The sequence below is a fragment of the Pseudophryne corroboree genome, chromosome 6 (assembly GCF_028390025.1).
Source record: "Pseudophryne corroboree isolate aPseCor3 chromosome 6, aPseCor3.hap2, whole genome shotgun sequence".
NCBI lineage: Eukaryota > Metazoa > Chordata > Amphibia > Anura > Myobatrachidae > Pseudophryne > Pseudophryne corroboree.
Window position 1 is genome coordinate 368,039,617 of NC_086449.1, and position 22,929 is coordinate 368,062,545.

Consider the following 22,929-nt stretch of genomic DNA (forward strand, 5'->3'; position numbering starts at 1 on the left):
TCCCTACTAGTTGGACCAACCATTTCTGAGCATTTTTCAGCGTTTTTGGAGCAAACAGCTGATTATCGTTTGGTCCCATACACTGTCCAACTATCGTTCCAACCAGCCAACAAGTTGGCTGGTTGGAATGATATCGTCCTGATGTATGGCTAGCATAAGGTGACTTTTGGACAAGTTTCTCAAGGACCTAAAGACAGAACAAGAAATTGGAAATTAGTTTTCTGGACCAAACTTTGAAAAAAAGACCTACTAGGTACAGTACAGTGATCATTGCACTTGCAGCTTGAGTTTCGGCTTACTACTGTATTTTCTTCTATTTTAAAATATTGTATTATATGATCTTAATTAGAACATTTTAGCAAAAAATAAATATTGTATTAGTCGATACGTTGACTAAGGAGCCTATTGCACCTAGATGGATTATCATTGACAAAAAAATACAGCAGTAATTTATCACCAATAGCTATTCTTGTCACTTATAGATTTCATTTTTTGTGTCTTGAAGATGGTGTGGGGTTAATGATCCCAGTGACAACTGAGGAAAGCAATTCTTAGACCGTTGACTAATTACTACTATTGTTAAAGAGAGGACACAACAATTCCCATAATCGTCTTTACACTTCCTGAATACAGTTTACGGAGCAATTCTTGCTATGTAATTCAGTGTAAGTTTTAATTTTAATTAACATCCTAATTTAGCTGAACACTACTTCATTTTGCATCCTGTCCCCCCTCCCCCATATTAACAGATCCTCAGAACTGATCCTTTTGTACAGCAATCAAGCACCATTCCTATTTTAAACCTTGTGTAATATTTAAAGTGTAATATTTCTGGGATTTTTTTTTCTTATAGTGCTACTTTACTAACTCTTATAGAAAAGAGTAATTAATTAAACATTTAGCAATCAGTTTATATAACTGGGGCCACATTGGCTTGTTCCCCTCCCAATGCTTCACATTTTAATCTATAACTGCTCTGCTGCACATCCTCGTTATTTCAGAGGACTGAATATATTATCGACAAAATCCCCCATAGTTAGGCTTTGTTTTCTATCAATCTCTCAATTGCTGTAGGTTCTCTGTGGATTCCATCAATTATTATGCGTGAAAGCAATTATGTTATGGAAATTCACACATTCATTTAGTGGTGCATGTTTAGCCACTTAGAAAGTTTGCCAAATTGGTAGTCGTCTGCTAGAGAGGATATTGTTTTACTCAAAACAGGTAAATTTCAGACAGTAGTTCTCCTATGTCTGTTTAACGTGAACATTGTTCAAATTTGCAAGCACTATGTTTCCGTGATCTCTTGTATTTAATGTGCATGAAAGAGGTACAATACACCAAACATTCTCTTGGCCAGATTCAATTAGCTGTGAGATTGCATGGGAGTGTTGTGCACTAAGGTGCATATGTATCAAGCGTTTTTCACAAAATTACAGTATGTAGAAACTGAAGTTTCTGCATAATTTTATGGCTTGTGGCTATGTACTAATAGCATCATGGAAGAGCTTTCACAGAAATCTCATTAAGAATCCTAATTATCACTACAGATCTCAGTCCCCATTATTATCAATGGGGACTACAATCTGACCCCTACTGTATGTACTGAACCCTGAAAAGCAAAGCATCTTCAGATGGTGTAAACTCCTTTAAGCCTATGGAGGCATGATAGCGAGAGAAAGGTCTTTTGATCCCCCTCTGGCAGTCTCCATCTGGTGCTGCCCGATTTCAGAATCTGACCCTGTGCGCATGCGCAGTGTCTGGTTCCCCAAAGGAGTAATTCACAAATGTGAAAAACTCTTCAAAAATAACGGGAATAAAACTTGCAGGCACAGAAGTTATTGCAACCACTATACCCGCAGGTTTCCCTAAGAACACAGCGGGAATATTTTCATTAAAAATTAAAACATCCACTGCAAAATGGAATGTTAATAATTGAGGCAGTGCCACGATCATAAATACAGAATAAAAACTCAGTGGAATATTAAGGTTTGATAACCTTGCTTGTTCTTGCTTTAACCCCAAAGGTGCAACCACAAAAACAAGCATTCTTTCAATATGGAAAAGGTCCCTGATGCAGGCTTAGGATGTACGTGTCTGAACGTATGACTTAGGATATTCACCCTGATGAAGCCCTAATTGGGTGAAATGCACAGGGGACAATTGCCTTCCCCCGCCCCCCCGCCCTGTAATATGTCTGTACAGGCACCAATCAACGAGATGCATACCCTCCAACATTTTACATATGAAAACCGGTACAAATTAGGAAAGGGGGCATGGCCACTGGTAAAAGGGGGCGTGGCCATGCCCCCTTTCCTATACTTTCAATGTTAATTTGGAGAGTCAAAAAATCGGTACAAAGCTCTTTTTGGCATTTACTGACCATAAAAAAGGTGCAGTTGGAAAGTATGTACAGGTAGATGTACAGACTACCCGGAAGGAGAAAAAGCTGGTGCACTCCATAGAAATATTTTTACAAATGCCAAAAGCTAGCAGAGCAAAGAAGAGGAGTAGAACCACTCTGCCTGACAAACGTCATGATGCTGTGAATGGGAGCTGTGAGTGGACGGTGCATAGAGGATCTACTACAGCCAGCTGGGAAGTTCACAAACGGTACACAACAGTTGTGCTAGCACAGCCATCTTAAGTCAGATGTTTAAATCAGCCTATGAGGGTAAAAATTTCCATATTAAAATGGGAAATTTTCAGCAAAGAGAAACTGATAACTGGGATATGAGACTCATGGAAAAAAAACGGTGAAACGGTAATCAGCTTATAAGTACATAGGGCGGTATCCAATTAGCTGTGGTAATTTTCTGTGGCTATTTGGTACGCTCGGGGCTATCCAATTAGTCCCAATAAGCTGGAGCTTATCCCCAATGCTGACACTTATCGAGGAGTATGCTTTACGTGCCTCATGCACACAAAGCAAATTCTGTGATAAGTGTCCATTAAACCCGCGATAAGTGTCGCAAAAATACATAGATCACCGGCTATGTATTTGCAAATGAAAAGCAGGTGTTTTTCACGTGACTTAATTGGATAGGGGTGATCTTTTTTGATGTGGCACTATTGCGGGTAATTGGATACCCTCCGTAATGATATAAGATCCACTGATTTACATTGGGAAAGAAACAACAGAAGAAGTTATGAGAGTACTGCAGACAATGTATGAACAATCAGATTTCAATAGTATGCTGTATCTAGAACAGTTGGGAGGAATGGGAGAAGAAATGAGAGCTGGTTATATAGCAGTTTTTACTCCTATGTAGCCCTGAATCATTTGGCACTTTCATTAATGCCACTGAAGCTAGACCAGAACCATAATTCCATTTGGAGTTTGCCAAGGACAAATTGATAAATACAACTGCATGAAAGAAAATATTAGTGAGGGCAAAAATATCTTTTATAACTGAAAAATATATGGAATGAAAAGCAGAATAGAGAGAGTGTTTTCATGTAAACAAAAAAACGCTTCCAAGTTATTAACGATAGATTGCTTCACTTGAAAAAGTAATTAGCGTAGGAGTGTTGTACAGTAGTTCAAAGTAATCTGAACAGAGTGTTGTAAATAGACCTCCACATACTGTAAAATAGATACTGAGTTGAAGGGATGTTTTATGCTTATTCAGGAAAACTGCTCATCAAATTGGTATATTAATCAAGGGGTAATGAGTCACATTTCCAGATGCAGAATGTTTTCTAAAACCAGAAACACTGTGATAAACCCCGAACACACTTTAACATTACCCCTAGTAACAGCCCAATAGATCTGCTCTGCTTGTACATGGAGAAAGTGTCATTAAGGAAAGAATTGCTCAAGACTAGCAAAGCTGTGTCAGAGGGGTATATTTATTATAGTTCACTTATCAAATCCCCCGTTTACAAAATGCCCATACACACTAGAAGACTTGAAAGATGTGAAAGATGAACAATGTGGAAGATGAACGATTTTCCTTGCACTCCCTGACAAACGAAATTGAGTGTACACACTGATCAATTTTTCAAACAATCTGAATGACAAACGATCTGCTCTGCTGGGATTGTAGGGATTGAGCTGCATGCATGGAAGACTGACAGCCTGCTTCAAACGATCATTTGCTCATTCATAATTTGCTGTGTACACTCTAGTATGATTTGATCGTTCACAACTGCCGTTATCGCTTATTTCTATGGAAAACATCTTGGAGTGTATATGGGGCTTAAGATTCGATTTTTAAATAGATTTAAAAATCAATTTCAATTTTGATTGTTCAGTTTATGATATCCATTCTAAAATCAGCTATACTATCACCTATAAAATAGACTCTAAAATCAAAAAACGTTCCCCATTAATTCATATTGGTCCAAATATATCACATGCGAGAAGCTTTCATGGCTACTCAAATTCTGGTTTGTGTATGTTTCCGATGGTGAGGAACCTGCACATGCACAAGGCCTGTTCTGTTATGTGCAGAATGGGTCGTGCATCATCACACACAGTGCCCCCTAAGCTGCAACCTGTCACTATTAAGCCGCAGGAGCTACACTGCATCCATCTCTGAAAAAGACTCATAGGGTGTCATTTTGACCTGTTTGCACGCTGCCGTTTTTCGCAGCGATCAGGTCACTACTGTGCATGCGTATGCACCGCAATGCGCAGGTGCGTCGTATGGGTACAAAGAGGATCGTTGCTGTGCGATGGATTTAACGAAGAATCCATTTGCACAGCCGATCGCAAGGAGATTGACAGGAAGAAGGCGTTTATGGGTGTCAACTGACCGTTTTCTGGGATTGTTTGGGAAAACGCAGGCGTGTCCAAGCGTTTGCAGGGCGGGTGGCTGACGTCAATTCCGGGACCGGACAGGCTGAAGTGATCGCAAGGGCTGAGTAAGTTCAGACCTACTCAGAAACTGCACAAAATGTTTTTGCAGAGCTCGGCTGCACAGGCGTTCACACACTTGCAAAGCAAAAATACACTCCCCTATAGGCGGTGACTATCTGATCGCAGCACTGCAAAAAGTAGGTAGCGAGCGATCAACTCGGAATGACCCCCATAATTCCAACAGCCACAGTGAATCACATGTTTGGGTCCCTTTTTATTAGAGATGTGTGCAGATCCTTTAGTGTTTCATGATTTCTTTTAAAAGTGATAAAATATCTAAAATAATGTAATTCGGACCTGTCACAGTATTATTAATATGCGACTTGATTAATTTACAGATGCTGTGGCAATTTAGCTGTGAATGCACACACTGAGGATGTGCAAAATTATTTAAAAAACCCAGGAGCCCTGAAAAGAACAGAGACGCCCATCGCCCAGTGTTAAGCCGGGTACACACTGGGCGATGCTGAAATGCCGGTGATGAACGACTATATCGTTGAACGATATCTGTTCACCGATATAGGGGGTAATTCAGAGTTGATCGCAGCAGCAAATTTGTTAGCAGTTGGGCAAAACCATGTGCACTGCTGGGGGGGGGGGGGCAGATATAACATTTGCAGAGAGAGTTAGATTTCAGTGGGTTTTCTTGTTTCTGTGCAGGGTAAATACTGGCTGCTTTATTTTTACACTGCAATTTAGATTTCAGTTTGAACACACCCCACCCAAATGTAACTCTCTCTGCACATGTTATATCTGCCCCCCTGCAGTGCACATGGTTTTGCCCAACTGCTAACAAATTTGATGCTGCGATCAACTCTGAATTACCCCCCAGTGCGTACACACTGCACGTTATCGTTCGATGATAACTATCAGTGACATCACCGCCGGCATTCCCGGACATGCAGCTCAGCCCGACATTGATGGATTGAGCTGCATGTCAGCTCAATATTGGTGATTGCTGAACGACATGTGGGAGCTGTTTTGTTCATATGTTTGTAAATCCAGTCATAAGGACACAGAGACATGTGAGTTCACTGCTGTGCTGTTTTATTCCATCACCAACTCCAGACACACTGCACACTGGACCACCCACTTCCCAGCATCCCCCTGGTCCCAGGGACCATCACTGAAGATTCAGGCTTACACAGATTTGTAAGGGAGTGTCTACAAATATTAAGCATTCTAATACACTAACATCACATCCTCTTTTCTGTAAAGATAAGCCCTGTACGCTTCAATGCAACATTTAACAACATCATATTAAGAACATCATCTAACACGTTTCAATGAGTCTCTCAGGTCTGCGTATTTCCCTTTTGGGTCTTTCATATACAGTCTGTGTTTCATCTACCATGTTGGACCTTTCTAGAATCGTGGTTTGTTCACCATTATGAGGATCATCATACATGTCAGATGAAGGGTATTCTTCAGTCATGTTGTCTTCACTATGGTTAGGTTGAGATCTTAAATCCACCCGATTTCTTCTTACTTCCGTTCCATGCTCTGTACGTATAGTATAAGATCTTGGTGCTACTTGTGCTTGCACAATACCTTTCTGCACCCAAATACCTTTCTCGTGATCTCTGAGACGGACTTGGTCACCCGATTTTAGATCAGATAAGCTTTTTGCTCGCCTGTCATGGAACAGTTTCTGTTTCGCCTGTTGACGTTCCTTACTCAGTCTGACCAACGCTGAGTTATGTGTATTAAGCAGTTCATCATGTATCGGGAGATTTTCTCTAATCCTCCTTCCCATCAGCATTTGTGCAGGAGAAAGTCCATTCTGTAAAGGTGTACTGTGGTAGATAAAAAGACTTTTGTAGAAATCTTCTTTACCTTCTTGAGCTTTTTTCATAAGACTCTTTACAGTTTTTACTGAACTTTCCACCAACCCATTTGAGCGTGGATAGTGGGGACATAGTATGGACAAATTCCCACTCATCAGCAAGTTGTCTAAATTCAGCACTGGAAAACTGAGGACCATTGTCAGTGAACACTTCCATAGGAACACCATGCCTTGCAAAGATTGACTTCATGCAATTGATTACGGCTTTACTAGTAGTTGTATGTAGTGTCTTCACCTCAGGGTAGTTAGAGTAATAATCAGTCACGACAATGTACATTTTCCCATTACAATCAAACAAATCTGCGCCAACTTTCTGGTACGGTCTCTCTGGCACTGCGTGAGGACTCAGCGGCTCGACTTGCTGTTTCGATCTATACGTAAGACATAATTCACATGTAGCTGTAGTCTGTGTTATGTCTTGGTTCATTCTTGGCCAATACATAACTTCACGCGCTCTCCGCTTACATTTTTCTTCTCCTAAGTGGCCTTCATATATCTTGCACAGCATAGTTTTTCTTAGTCGTGCAGGTATGACAAACCTATTGCCTTTGTAAATAATACCATCGACAACAGTAAGGTCACTGCAGCACATCCAATAATCATGGATAGACAGCGGGCACGCATGTTTTTCTGCTGGCCAACCTTTCAGAATGGTATATTTCAACACTTTCATTGTGTCATCTGTCTCAATTTCTTTCCTAATCTGTTCTTGTCTTGCAAGAGACACTAGTAGAGAAGCTACGATCAAATTAACATAGGCTTCTATCTCTTCATCCATCAGACTTTTGGAACCTTCAGTTTTGTCCACAGCACGAGAAAGTGTATCAGCAATGTACATGTATTTGCAGGGACAGTACAGCAAGTGTACATCATATTTCTGTAGTCTGATAAGCATTTGTTGAATTCTCATTGGACAGTCATGTAATGATTTAGTCATGATAGATACCAATGGCTTGTGGTCAGTTTCCACTATAAATGTTTGACCATACACAAACTGATGAACTCGCTCACATGCATATGTGATTGCTAGAAGTTCCTTTTCTATCTGAGCATACCTTGTTTCAGCACTTGTCAGTGCTCTTGATGCATAGATTACTGGTTGCCATGTATCCTCATGTTCTTGTAACAGCACTGAGCCTAGGCCAAATTGTGAAGCATCTGCTGAAATTCTTATTCTTTTCACAGGATCAAATAATTTTAGCACTGGTTGCTCTGTAATGATCTGTTTGAAGTTTTGCCAACTTTCTTCTTGTTCATGTGACCACATCCACTCGTTATCTTTGTCCAACAACCATCTAAGAGAGGCTGTTCATTCAGAGAGTTGAGAAATAAACTTTCCGAAGTAAGTAAACATTCCTAGGAATCTTCTGACGTCGGCTTTGTTGTTAGGAGGTTCCATGTTCACTATGGCTGATATTTTCCTTGGGTCTGGTTTTACACCTTGATCCGAGACCACGTCGCCCATAAAGGTAAGTGTATTCACGCCAAATTCACATTTGTCCTTGTTTAGCTTTAGATTCACTTTCTTGACAAGTTCCATTACTTGTCTCAATCTAGAATCATGTTCTTCCTTTGTAGATCCCCAGACAATAAGGTCATCCATCATTGTTTCAACACCTGGAATATGTTCAAAAATCATGTGTATCTTTTTGTGATATACTTCTGGAGCAGACAATATTCCATATGGTAGTCGAAGAAATCTGTATCGACCTTCTGGTGTATTAAATGTACAAAGCTTTGAGCTGGCCTCATCTAGCTTCATTATCCAGAATCCTGAAGATGCGTCCAATTTACTGAACCATTTTGCTCCCACAAATTGCGACATGATTTCATCTCTGGTTGGTAGTTTGAAATGTTCTCGTTCAATAGCTTTGTTTAAATCTCTGGGGTCTAGACATATTCTGAGTTGTCCATTTTTCTTTTAAACAATTACTAAGGAGCTTACCCCTTCAGTAGGCTCATCAACTTTCTGTATCACACCCAAGGCTTCCATGCGATTTAACTCTTGTTTCAGTTTTTCTCTCAGCACAAACAGCACTTTTCTACAGGGGTGTATCACTGAAGAAACTTGTGTGTCTATATTTATTTTATGCTCTACAGGCAAACAACCTAGACCTTCAAACAAGTCTTTGTATTCTGTAAACATCGATTTGCAATCATCTTCTACTTGTGATGTCACCATAAAAACTTTCTTTAGCAAGCTTAGTTTCTCACAGGAACTTAATCCTAGAATCGGTTGCACATTTTTATCCACAATCAGTAGAGATGTTTTAAACTGTTGTCCCTTATATTTCAGTGTCACTAAGCATGTACCTTTCACAGGAATTTCCTCCCCAGTGTACCCTGTAACTTTCACTTTGGCTGGATGTATTTTAGGTTTACTCTAAAAGTCTTATAGTCTTGAAACGATATTAAATTCACCTGCGCGCCAGTATCAAGCTTAAAGAGAATGACAATCTCATTCACAGTTAAAGGGACAATCCATTCTTTCTTATCTGCACTGCAAAGTTCAATGCAATCCACAAATAATTCCTCTGTTTAACAGCATAAACATTGGTTGTTTTACTTTTGATTTTACAGCATTTGGCAAAGTGATTAAGTCTACCACATTTCATGCAGGTTTTACATAAGCAGGGCACATTTTAGGATTGTGAGCATTTCCACATCTACTACACATTTCCTTATTAGTCTGTGGCTTAGACTGCTTCATTCTTGAGAATGGAGGTTTGCTTGGCTCTGTGTTCTGCACTACATGGACAGCAGCATCAACTTCTTTGTGTAACTTTTTGGCTTGAAATCTAGATATTTCTGCAGATCTACACATAGTCACTGCCTTGTCTAGTGTTAGGTCTTGTACTCTCAGCAGTCTCTCTCTGAGTCCATTATCAGGTATTCCACAGACAATACGATCTCTAATCAGTGAATCCTTTAAATCACCAAACTCACATGTTTTACTGAGTGATTGCAGCTCTGTAATGTACTGATCAAATCCATCTACAGACTTCTGATCACATGTGAAAAACTTATATCTTTCATATGTCACATTTTTCCTTGGTACAAAGTAATCTTCAAACTTTTGCATTATAGAAGATAGCACCATATTCTGCCCCTCAGCAAACTGAAAACTATTATAAATGTCCAGCACATCCTCTCCTATCACATGGAGGAAAATGGATGCCTTCGTTTTGTCAGCCTCTGTATCAGCTCCACATGCAGCAAGATATATATTAAACCTTTGCTTAAATCTATTCCAGTTTTCAGACAAGTTACCAGACATCAGCATGCCGGTTGGAGGAGCTAGTTTATTCATGGTTACTCACTGTTTGAAGAGAGGAGCACACGGCAGGCTTTGCAGACACTGACTATCACAGCCTTACAGACTTCTGCAAGATTCTATCACACTCTGAGAGCACTAGCAGTCCAAGTTAAACTTCTTCTGACACCATGTTTTGTTCATATGTTTGTAAATCCAGTCATAAGGACACAGAGACATGCGAGTTCACTGCTGTTCTGTATTATTCCATCACCAACTCCAGACACACTGCACACTGGACCACCCACTTCCCAGCATCCCCCTGGTCCCAGGGACCATCACGGAAGATTCAGGCTTACACAGATTAGTAAGGGAGTGTCTACAAATATTAATCATTCTAAAACACTAACATCACAGGAGCGTGCATCGTTCATCGTTCACCAATATTATCCACACACAAACAGAAGGATATAAGCCAAAAAATAAAACGATAATGACATTTATGTCATTATCGTTTATTTTTTAGGCTGAAATCGCCCAGTGTGTACCCAACTTTAGGTTAATTGAATCCCGACAAAATAATGAACCCTACAATGAATGTGTGTGCATGTACATGTGGTAGGGAATATAGATTGTAAGCTCCACTGGGACAGGGACTAATGTGAATGGGTAAATATTCTATTTAAAGCACTGTGGAATATGTGTGCACTATATAAGTAACTGGTAATAAATAATAACTAAGTATCTATGCACAGCTCAATAAAATCAATGGTCACGCAGCATTGCATCCTTAACATAGATGCCAGAGACATGCAGCTTGAGTACAGATTTGCATGTGCACAGCGGCGGAATGGCATGCAGGGATGCCAGACCAGATTCCGTTTGGCTAGTCTGGATGTCCCCTCAGTAGCCACCGTCATACCCCATGCTGGCAGCTGCCGTGATCAGAGCTTAGCTCCGATCGCGGCAGCGTTAGTTAAAGCTAAATAAAAGATGGCCGCCGGAGGAGCTGCGGTGCATGTTCAGCCACAGCAGCCCCCCCATAAGCCTCTGTAGGGCCATCAGTCACCACTGACTGCTCCGCCTCCAGGACCACCTCCAGTCCCAGCCAGCCCCAGTTTCCCTCCAGAGTCCAGCCAGCCGCAGTGTATATATATATATATCTGGAAAAAATCAGGAGAATGCTAAATTTATTTCACACATAAATTAAAAACAGGACATTCCATGGATTATAAAAGACTCGTACCATAAAAGACCCACTCTTTGGGCCAGTTAAAACACATGAAACAATCCACCAGGCTATCCACCAAACCTGCTGCAGTCAAAGACCGGACCATGCACCGCGCCGGTAGAAGCCAAACTCATCAGGTCACTCACAGTGAAGCAGCCGGGAGGAGCACTGCCAGAGCCCTGCAAAATGACCTCCAGCAAGCTACAGATTTGCATGTGTCTAGTCTACTCCAACGATCAGAAACAGACTCCATGAGGGTGGTATGAGGGCCCGACGCCCACAGGTGGGGGTTGTGCTTAGAGCCCAACACCATGCAGGACGTTTGGCATTTGCCAGAGAACACCAAGATTAGCAAATTTGCCACTGGCACCCTGTGCTCTTCACAGATGAAAGCAGGTTCTCACTGAGCACATGTGACAGACGTGACAGACTCTGGAGACGCCAAGGAGAACGTTCTGCTGCCTGAAACATCCTTCAGCATGACCGGTTTGGCAGTGGGTCAGTAATGGTGTGGGGTGGCATTTCTTTGGGGGGCCGCACAGCCCTTCATGTGCTCGCCAGAGGTTGCCTGACTACCATTAGGTACCAAGATGAGATCCTCAGACCCCTTGTGAGACCATATGCTGGTGCGGTTGGCCCTGGGTTCCTCCTAATGCAAGACAATGCTAGACTCATGTGGTTGGAGTGTGTCAGCAGTTCCTGCAAGATGAAGGCATTGATGCTATGGACTGGCCCGCCCATTCCCCAGACCTGAATCCAATTGAGCACATCTGGGACATCATGTCTCGCTCCATCCACCAATGCCACGTTGCTCCACAGACTGTCCAGGAGTTGGCAGATGCTTTAGTCCAGGTCTGGGAGGAGATCCCTCCGGAGACCATCTGCCACCTCATCAGGAGCATGCCCAGGCATTGTAGGGAGGTCATACAGGCACAAGGAGGCCACAGACACTACTGAGCCTCATTTTGACTTGTTTTAAGGACATTACATCAAAGTTGATTCAGCCTGTAGTGTGTTTTTCCACTTTAATTTTGAGGGTGACTCCAAATCCAGACCTCCATGGGTTAATAAATTTGATTTCCATTGATAATTTTTGTGTGATTTTGTTGTCAGCACATTCAACTATGTAAAGAACAAAGTATTTAATAAGAATATTTCATTCATTCAGATCTAGGATGTGTTATTTTAGTGTTCCCTTTATTTTTTGGAGCAGTGTATATAATATATACTTGCACAACAGTCGGCACTCCAAACAACTTGCTCCGTGCCAGATCACAAACACAGCACATAGATCCAAGACGAACGGCACTGGAGACAACAGCAGCTGACAACAAACTTGTATTGATAGGCAACAGCTGTTTCAGGGCATCTGCCCCTTTCTCAGGCCCAATACATTGATCATATGTGTATAACGTGCTCTACCTGGTGCAATGTGTATAATGTGCTCTACCTGGTGCAAAGTCTATAACGTGCTCTACCAGTTGCAATGTGTATGTTATGAACCACAAGTGGTTCATTCCTGTTTGTTTTCTGTTCATGAATTTTATGTTATATTTCTGTTCGCATGCCAGGATTTCTCTTGTACTTGTTTAGAAGACTCTTGTTGGCCGCCTGTGGTGAGTCTGCGTAACTGCAGCCTGTTTTATATGTGTTAAGCCTCACCTGTCAGATAATTTGGTCATTATGTGGTGAGTCTGTGTACTGCAGTCTGGCTCTTGTCTGTGTAGCCTCACCTGCCAGTATTTTGGCCATTACCTTGTGCCTGTCTTCCAGCCATCCTGAATGGGGCATGCTTCCCTTATTACCCAGCTAGCCCTGCAGTCCAGCGCCGGTGATAGAAGTTTGTTATTGTACCTGTATGTTCCAGTTCTTGGTTAGCTTCCTGCAAACTTGTTCCTGGTCCCTGTCAGCAGCTTCCAGTGGAGCCTGTCTTCCTGCCTCTGGTGTGTTCCTGCATCCAGCTTGTGTACTCCAGTGTCCTGTGTCCAGTTTCCAGAGTACGGTCTGAGGGATCATTTCCTGCTGTCCTCCGAGTTTGTTCTCCAATGGAGTGGTCTGGTGTCCGAAGCCTCGGGGTTCCGGTCGTTTCCTGCACGTACCTTCCGTGGTATCATGAGTAGCGGCTCTGCCGCACCTTACGCCTGAAGCCGTGTTCTCGTTATCTGTTTTTGGTTGAGTCATTTTTGCGGAGGCTTCCGCATAGCTGTCCTCGCCTTATTACGGTGGGGTTCATATTTGGCAGTTGGCGGCATTACTTTGATTTGCTGTTGTTCCTGGCGGCCGCGCCGCACATAAACTATTTTGAAATTTTTTGTATCCTTCTCTGTTTTGGTCGTGTCAGTCTTAGTTTTCCCCTTGTTCTCCTTGGTCTATGTTAACGCCTTGTCTCCTATTAAGACCAGGTGGCATCGGAGTCTGGTCGGACCTAATTCGCCCATTCAAACGAGGCTGCCGTGGGCACAAGAAACCATAGTCTTGCAGGTGTTAATCGACCACTGGGAAGTCCAACGGAGTCAGGGATTTTTGTTTAGAGTAGCTGCATATCTCAGTCCAGTTGTAGCTTCACGCGTCTGTACTTGGAACTCTCCTGGTGCCACCCAATCTCCTGGGTTCCAAGTGCCCAAATCACTGAATTGAATAAAGGTCCAAACAGAGGTATAAGTCACCGAAAGTAAATGTTGTGCTCCAATGTAGTAAAAACGAGCTCCTCATGCATTACGGTTGGGACAGTCCTCCTTGAGGCAAATGTTTGGATGTTGTATCTTCCAAGGTTGGATCAGTGGTGGGTGATGGTAAGGGGATGGTCCGGTCCTCTGCTCCTATGTTCCTGACTGGGGTATGAATTCATACTTTTAAATTATAGTGACATGCATGCAATTTTGTGGTTTATGATTTTTTTAATATTCATTTACATTTATTATTTTTATTCCTACTAATAAATTGTATAATTTTAGTATATAAATATCGATCTGGTACACTGTTATTTTTGAGAACATAAAAGCACAGCCTCCCTCCTTTCTTTGTATATATCAGTGTATAACGTGCTCTGCTTGGCACAAAGTGTATAATGTGCTCTGCCTGGTGCAAAGTATATAACGTGCTCTACCTGTTGCAATGTGTATAACGTGCTTTACCTGGTGCAATGTGTATAGAGTACTCTGCCTGGTGCAAAGTGTATAACGTGCTCTGCCTGGCGCAAAGTGTATAACATGCTCTACCTGGTGCACTATTTATAGTGTGCTTTACCTGGTGCAAAGTGTATAATGTGCTCTGCCTGGCACAAAGTGTATAACGTGCTCTACCTGGTGCTATGTGTATAATGTGCTTTACCCGATGCAATATGTATAACGTGCCCTACCTGGTGCAATGTGTATAACATACTATATCTGGTGCAATGTGTGTAACGTGCTCTACCTGGTGCAATGTGTATAATGTGCTCTACCTGGCGCAATGTGTTTAATCTGCTGTGCCTGGCACAAAGTGTATAATGTGCTCAGCCAGGCGCAAAGTGTATACCATACTCTACCTGGAGCAAAGAACAGAATGTGCTCTATCTGGCGGAATATGTATAATGTGCTCTACCTGACGCAGTGTGTATAGGAGGTTCTACCTGGTGCAATGTGTATAAGCGGCACTACTGTGTGGTGTAATGTGAATTGGCACTATTATGTTACCACACCCCTTCCACATGAAGCCACACCCCTAAATGTTTGCAGCTTGCATGAGGTGCGCATTTTCCTTACAAGCATTTACTCAGGCCTTCTGAGCAGTAATCCCTCCTACTTGACAGACTCCTCCGCCTTAACAGACCCCCACCCATATTAGGGCTGCATCTATAAATTTCCCAGGCTGGTTTTTGATCCCAATCCACCCCTGCATGTGCACCTAGTGGCATACCCCAAAAATGACCTTGAAACAACTGCATTTTTGCTAACAATTCTCCATCAATGCCTACAAATGGTGCCCGACTGCCAATCACTCTGCGTAAAGACAAATGCTGTAAGTGGCATCGCTATTAGGCTTTGCAGCATGTGCTTTATTTCAAAAATATCAGCATAGGGCCTATCATCTCTATTTGTATAGGCATCATAATGAAGGTTTAGGGAATAGAATGTTGTCTTGAAGCTAAAATCTCCTGTCTGTTATAGAGATGAGCGGGTTCGGTTCTCCGAGATCCGAACCCCCCGGACTTCACCTATTTTACATGGTTCCGAGGCAGCCTTGGATCTTCCTGCCTTGCTCGGTTAACCCGAACGCGGACGAACGTCATCATCCCGCTGTCGGATTCGCGAGATTTGTATTCTATATAAAGAGCTGCACGTCGCCGCCATTTTCACTCATGCATAGGAGATTGAACGGAGAGGACTTGGCTGCGTTCTCTCCCTGAAAAGCTCCGTATCTGTGCTCAGTGTGCTGCAAATATCTGTGCTTAGTGTGCTGCAAATATCTACGTTCTCTGCCTGAAAACGCTCCATATCTGTGCTCAGTGTGCTGCAAATATCTGTGCTCAGTGTTCTGCATTTTGGTGACCAGCAGTATACATATAGTACAGAACAGTAGGCCATTGCTGTATCTTGCAGCTCTGTGTCAAGTATACTATCTCTGTGTTGCCTTATTGTGAGCAGTATATAGTAGGAAAGTGCAGCATTTTGGTGACCAGCAGTATACATATAGTACAGTACAGTAGGCCATTGCTGTATCTTGCAGCTCTGTGTCAAGTATACTATCTGTGCTGCATTATTGTGAGCAGTATATAGTAGGACAGTGCAGCATTTTGGTGACCAGCAGTATACATATAGTACAGTACAGTAGGCCATTGCTGTATCTTACAGCTCTGTGTCAAGTATACTATCTCTGTGCTGCATTATTGTGAGCAGTATATAGTAGGACAGTGCAGCATTTTGGTGACCAGCAGTATGCATATAGTACAGTACAGTAGGCCATTGCTGTATCTTGCAGCTCTGTGTCAAGTATACTATCCATATCTGTGCTGCATTATTGTGAGCAGTATATAGTAGGACAGTGCAGCATTTTGGTGACCAGCAGTATACATATAGTACAGTACAGTAGGCCATTGCTGTATCTTGCAGCTCTGTGTCAAGTATACTATCCATATCTGTGCTGCATTATTGTGAGCAGTATATAGCAGGACAGTGCAGCATTTTGGTGACCAGCAGTATACATATAGTACAGTACAGTAGGCCATTGCTGTATCTTGCAGCTCTGTGTCAAGTATACTATCCATATCTGTGCTGCATTATTGTGAGCAGTATAAAGAAGGACAGTGCAGCATTTTGGTGACCAGCAGTATACATATACTACAGTACAGTAGGCCATTGCTGTATCTTGCAGCTCTGTGTCAAGTATACTATCCATATCTGTGTTGCATTATTATGAGCAGTATATAGTAGGACAGTGCAGCATTTTGGTGACCAGCAGTATACATATAGTACAGTACAGTAGGCCATTGCTGTATCTTGCAGCTCTGTGTCAAGTATACTATCCATACCTGTGCTGCATTATTGTGAGCAGTATATAGTAGGACAGTGCAGCATTTTGGTGACCAACAGTTTATAGTTGTACAGCACAGTAGGCCATTGCTGTATCTTTCAGCTCTGTGTCACTGCAAGTATCCATATCTGTGCTGCATTGTTGCGAGCAGTATTTTGAGGGGTTTTTGAAAAAAAACACCCGAATCAGACAAAAAATTTTCAGGGAGGTTTTGCCAAAACGCGTCCGAATCCAAAACACGGCCGCAGAACCGATTTCAAAACCAAAACACAAAACCCGAAAAAATTTCCGGTGCACATCTCTAGTCTGTTATTAGTCTATTATTTGGGGGATTTGTAGCTTATTATTGTGTTCAATATGAGTTGAATTTGTCAATTGAATGTTGGTTAGCTCTCTGTCTGGAAGTGTTTAGTAATAGCCTTTATCACGAGGCTTACTGTGACAAATTACATGGCCTTATGTGGGCACTGCTATTATGTAGGTTAGGACTGCTGTATCAGAGAAGCCGTGAAGTGGCCAGCAGCTAAACATGTGTTTGCAAACATTTGTGACTAATTCTCTGAATTTTATTACCAGATAGGTTCAGGGATGGTTACAGGTAATTTTCAGTGTGCGGAAGGGAATTTAGGGGTGGGGATTTGCACCCCCCTTCCTCTTTGTCTGTTGTTTGTCTGTGACTCCTCCCCCTTCCAGCACCTGATATATAATTATCTCCAGGTATGATTGAGCAGTTTCCAAATTGTTTGTCTGCTTGTGTGCAAGAGGCCAGTGCCTGTGTCATATTAGCCTCAAAAGCTAATTGCTAGATACACAAATGCCCCCACAGTGCCAGATTCACATATGCTGCCACAGTGCCAGATACACAAATGCTGCCACAGTGCCAGATACGCAAATGCCCCCACAGTGCCAGATATACATTGCCCCACAGTGCCCGATATACAATTGCCCCCACAGTGCCTGATATACAATTGCCCCCACAGTGCTAGATACACAAATGCCCCCACAGTGCCAGACACACAAATGCCCCATAGTGCCAGACATACATTGCCCCACAGTGCCAAATACACAAGTGCAGCCCCTCTCCTTCCCCTCAATGCCCGTGAAGTTCAGTCTCCGCAGCTCCGGCATAGAGTATCTCAAATGAGGCGCCAGTTCATTAGCCAATCAGAGCTTGCGGACTGGCAGCCAATCAGGAGCCGCTGCTGCCGGTCTGCAAGCTCTGATTGGCTAGCAAACCGGTGCCTTATTGAGATTCACACCCACTGCAGTCCCTGGAGACCGGACATTAGAGAAATGTGGGGCAAGAGAGGCGCTGCGCTCTCCTCCCCTCACATAGCAGCCAGCAGGATGCAGGTATGGTGGATGGTCCGGCGGTACAGTGTACCAGCTGGGAATTTCTTACTGGTACGCCGTACGGCCCCGTACCACCATACTTGCAGCACTGCACAGACCCCATTCCAGCCCAGGACCAGAATCACAGACAAATGTGATTGTTACTAATGGAGAATGCTCTACGTATTTTAAATTGGTTACTGGACTGCTGTTTTTTTTATAAACATCACTAGAATGCTCTGTGTATTGTATAATGGTAACTAGACTGGGCTTTATAGAGTGTGCATAGTTGGGGGCGTGGTCTGCGCTCCCTTAAGTGAGTCATGTTGTGCAAAATGGTTATCGTGCAGCCTAGGTTTTAATGGAAAAATCTTTTCTGACTTTTTCTGGTTAATAGACAGCGTGTAGAGTAAACACCTTTTGGCGCTACAGGATGGTGATTCAAATGAAAAGTATGCATGAATGAATATATAAATGTATTTATTTTGTGTAGAGGTAGCAGGCTGTATTATAACCAACTGGTTTTATAGACAAATTGTATATATAGTCTAGTAATGATAATGAAACAAAAGGGAAAAGAAAAGAAAAACAGTTATGCTAAAAAGAGCAAATGTTGCTTATGAGTGGGACACACAGAAAAAATTGAATATAAGAGAACCACAAAAATATTTAAAATGAGGGGGATCAGTCCTCTTTATAAAATTACAAGGTTGATTTTAGGATTCGTTAAGTAATTGTGCCATCAATTTCAAGATAATATCTCAGTTCGTAATGAAAAAGGTCACTATGTAACAAAAAAAGTAACAAAAAAATAAAGAGAATCAGGAAGAAATGTCAAAAATCCACATGCTGAACGCATACGTGGAGAGTGCTAAAGTAGTTCCACTTAGAATCTTGGTTCATAATTAAAAAGTCACTATGTACCGAAAAAATTAAAGAAAATCAAGGATACAAGATCAAAACATCCACATGCTGACCCCATGCATGGAGAATGCTAAAGTAGTTCCACTTACGAATCTTTACCCCTAAGCGGGGTCCGTCTGTCTGTGGGTTAGGTCTCATTTTTCTGTTCAGTATATGTAGGAGAAGCGCCTCTTTCCAAGAAGTCGCAATGTTTAACAGGCGCCTGTGTGTTCTTATCCCCGGGAGGTTAATACTGGCGTCTTCCTGAGAAACGTGGATTCCGGGTCTGAGGCGAGTGGTTATAGTGTTTAATTCCCTCTAATTGGTTTATACTTATTCGTATTCTCATTCGTTCTTGCAGCTGTCGGTCTTGTCTAATCTTATCAGGTGTTCCTAATTCACGAATTTGGAATGTCAGTCTGCAGTATGAAGTTGCTGCTAGTATTTTGATTTGTTTTGTTACTTTCATGTTTTCACATCAAGGATTCTCTTTTTTCCTTTTAGGAGGCAGTATAAGATATTTGCAAATGAGGACATGGATAAAGAGATAAAGAATATAAAAATATATATAAAGGATATTAAAACTACTACTATTGGAACTACTTTAGCACTCTCCATGCATGCGGTCAGCATGTGTATGCATAATTACTTAACGAATCCTAAAATCAACCTTGCAATTTTATAAAGAGGACTGATCCCCCTGATTTTAAATATTTTTGTGGCTCTCCTAAATTCATTTTTTTCTTTTGTGTCCCACTCATAAGCAACATTTGCTCTTTTTAGCATAACTGCTTTTCTTTTCTTTTACTTTTTTCTTTTTTTTTTTATTATCATTACTAGACTATATATACAATTTGTCTATAAAACCAGTTGCTTATAGCAGACCCTCCAACATGACCCGCCCCACTAGGTACAAAATGCTCTGTTTCTGGACTTCCCTCTTCATTTATTATTGCCATCACCTGTGAAGAAACAGCTTTCTTATCATTTAACTAGTTCAACACAGGTGATGGAAATCATAAATTAAGAGGGAAGTCCAGAAACAGAGCATTTTGTACCTAGTGGGGCGGGTCATGTTGGAGGGTCTGTTATAGTACAGCCTGCTACCTCTATACAAAATAAATACGTTTATATATTTATTCACACATACTTTTCATTTGAATCACCATCCTGTAGCGCAAAAGGTTTTTACTCTACACACTGTCTGGGCTTTATAGATTGTATAAAACAGAGCCGTAACTACATGTGTGCAATGTGTGCTTTGTACACAGCGCACATGTACTGGGAGAGCATTGCGCTCTGTGTCCCGGATTGACCACCCCAAAGATGACAGCGCAGCAGGCAGCGCTAGCTTATATGAGCAGAGATCCATGCGTCCTACGAGGAGAGGGTCACAAGAGGAGGTGTGTCTCCCCCCCCCCCCCCCCCCCCATGCAGTGCTGGTTAAGAAATCAGCGGTGACCGGGTCCTGCTGCCGGGAGAGATCGTAGATGGCAGGGGGAGTGGCGCATAGATAGAGGTGTGAGTGTCCTGCAGTGCCAGGTATGAAAGAAGCACTCTGTTGCTGTAATGTGTAAAAATGGGACTCTTCCTGCCGTAATATTTAAAATGAGGGACTCTTCTGCCGTAATGTGTAAAAAGGGTATTCTGACTGTTGTAATGTGTAAAAAGAGGGACTTTGCTGCTGTAATGTGTAAAAAGAGGGACTCTGCCTGCCGTAATGTTTAAAAAGGGGACTCTGCTGCCTGAGGGGGGAATTCCGACCTGATCATATGCTAGGCTTTTTCTCTGCGCTGCGATCAGGTCAGAACTACGCATGCGTATGCACCGCAATGTGCAGGCACGTCATACAGGTACAAAGCAGATCGTTGCTGAGCTATGGATTTTATGAAGAATCCATTTGCACAGCTGATCGCAAGGAGATTGATAGGAAGAGGGCATTTGTGGGTGTCAACTGACCGTTTCTGGGAGAGGTTGAAGTGTTTGCAGGGCGGGTGTCTGACGTCAATTCCGGGCAAGAACGGGCTGAAGTGATCGCAGCGGCTGAGTAAGTTCTGAGCTATACAGGGGACTGCATGCAGAGCAAGGTGCGTCCTGCACAAATGTATATCGGATTATCAGATAGGGGGTGGATTTCTGGGGCGTCGGTCCCCCGTGACTGTTGTGACTGTTTGGCCTCAGGAGCAACACATATTAACACTTATTTTCATATTTACTTTCATCCCTATCATGTGTTTTGTTTCAATGTAACTCATTTCCCACCACTTCTCACTACTTTACCTCTCACTACTTTGTTTCTCACCTCACTATCTCTCACTAATCTACCCCAGCTATTTTCAGCAGCCTCTCTCACTAACCTATCTTCACTTTTTTCACTATATATTTTTCGCTTTAGTGTTGCCCTGGGGTCACTCAGCTGCTTCATTTTGGGGTGTTCCTGTGCCCTAGATTTGCACCCCCCTAAAATGTTAGGAACTTGCCCGACTAATGAGGTCACCTGGTCGCGGTGGGTAAGCTGTTACTTATGGCCATAACTATGCAAAGAACCTCGCTCAAAATGCAAAAGTTTATTGCAATGATTATTATTAATAAATTGGTAATGTTTGAATTGTGCACCTGCAACCTTGTCTTTGTATGCACTATGCAGTACTAAGAGCTACTCAGAAACTGCACAAAACTTTTTTGTAGTGCTCGGCTGTACATGCGATCGCACACTTGCAAAGCAAAAATACACTCGCCTAAAGGTGGCGACTATCTGTTTGCAGCGCTGCAAAAAATAGCTAGCGAGCGATCTACTCGGAATGACCCCCTTAATGTGTAAAAGGGGGACTCTGCCTGTCATAATGTGCAAAAGGGAGCTTTACCTGCCGTAATGTGTAAATGGGGGCTCTACCTGCTGTAATGTGTAAAAGGGAGCTTTACCTGCCTTAATGTGTAAAAGGGGACTCTACCTGGAGTAATGTATAAAATGGGACTCTACCTGGCATAATGTGTGACAGGGGCTCTACCTACCATCATGTGTAAAAGGGAGCTTTACCTGCTGTAATGTGTAAATGGGGGATCTACCTGCCGTACTGTGTAAAATGGGACTCTACCTGGAGTAATGTGTGACAGGGGCTCTACCTGGTGTATTGTGTGTAAGTAGTGCTACTGGGCGGTATCATTTGAATAATGGAGACTACTGTACAGCATTATATGAATTAGTATTATTTTGTGGCCACGCCCCTTCCCAAATAAAACCACGCCCCTATATTTTTGTCCCGCTACTACGGTGTGCACTGGCCCTATTTTAAATTTTAGGGGGGGGGGGGGGGGGGGGCGCGGATGCTGTTTCCTGCACTCAGCGCTAAAATGTCTAGTTACGGCACTGGTATAAAAGTGTCACGATCCGGGTATCTGGACGCCATTTCTTACCCATCAGATGCCTCCTAAGGCTGGCTCAGCGCTCCAGGACCGAATCCCATCTGTTATCCTGATGTGTACATTCCTGTATCCTCTCCTGTCACTCTGGGACGCTGTCACAGTAAACGCCATATTACACCTGGCATGGCGTCTCCCGCGGCCTCCGCCGCCGTCCCTGAACTTCTGCATGCAGAGTGTCTGAGTGGCGATTACGTCAGCCGCGGCCTCCGCTGTGTCCGCGTGGTTGGATGTGCATCTGTCAGCCTGGCGCCTCCTGTCTCCGGTGGCCGGCGCCGCCATTACTGTTTTCATTACCACATGGATTACAAACCAAACTTCCCTCCAAGTGTCTGCATGGGCGCAGCCATCTTGGATTCTGTCAGCTGATCATTTCCACCAATCTGTTCTCAGTATTGATAATCTGCTTAATTGCCTAGCCAATCCCTTCCTTGCTGCAGGTATAAATACACTGTGCCTGAGCAAGGAAGGCGTCAGTGCTTTGGTTGTCAAACCTAGTTCTTGTTTGTCTCTCTCCTGTGATTGTCTTCCAGGTTCCAGCTCCTGTCTCAAGACTTCCACCATAGAGA

The 22,929-nt window shown here is 42.7% G+C and overlaps 1 long non-coding RNA gene across 1 annotated transcript in view; it reads right to left on the reverse strand.

Annotated features, from left to right (window-relative positions):
* Positions 1-19,268, reverse strand: part of LOC134935288 (uncharacterized) — a 41,552-nt gene extending 22,284 nt beyond the window's left edge. The window contains exon 1 of the long non-coding RNA XR_010180031.1: positions 19,051-19,268. This is a non-coding gene — a long non-coding RNA (uncharacterized LOC134935288). The remainder of the gene's footprint in view (positions 1-19,050) is intronic.
* Between the last annotated feature and the right edge of the window lie 3,661 nt (positions 19,269-22,929).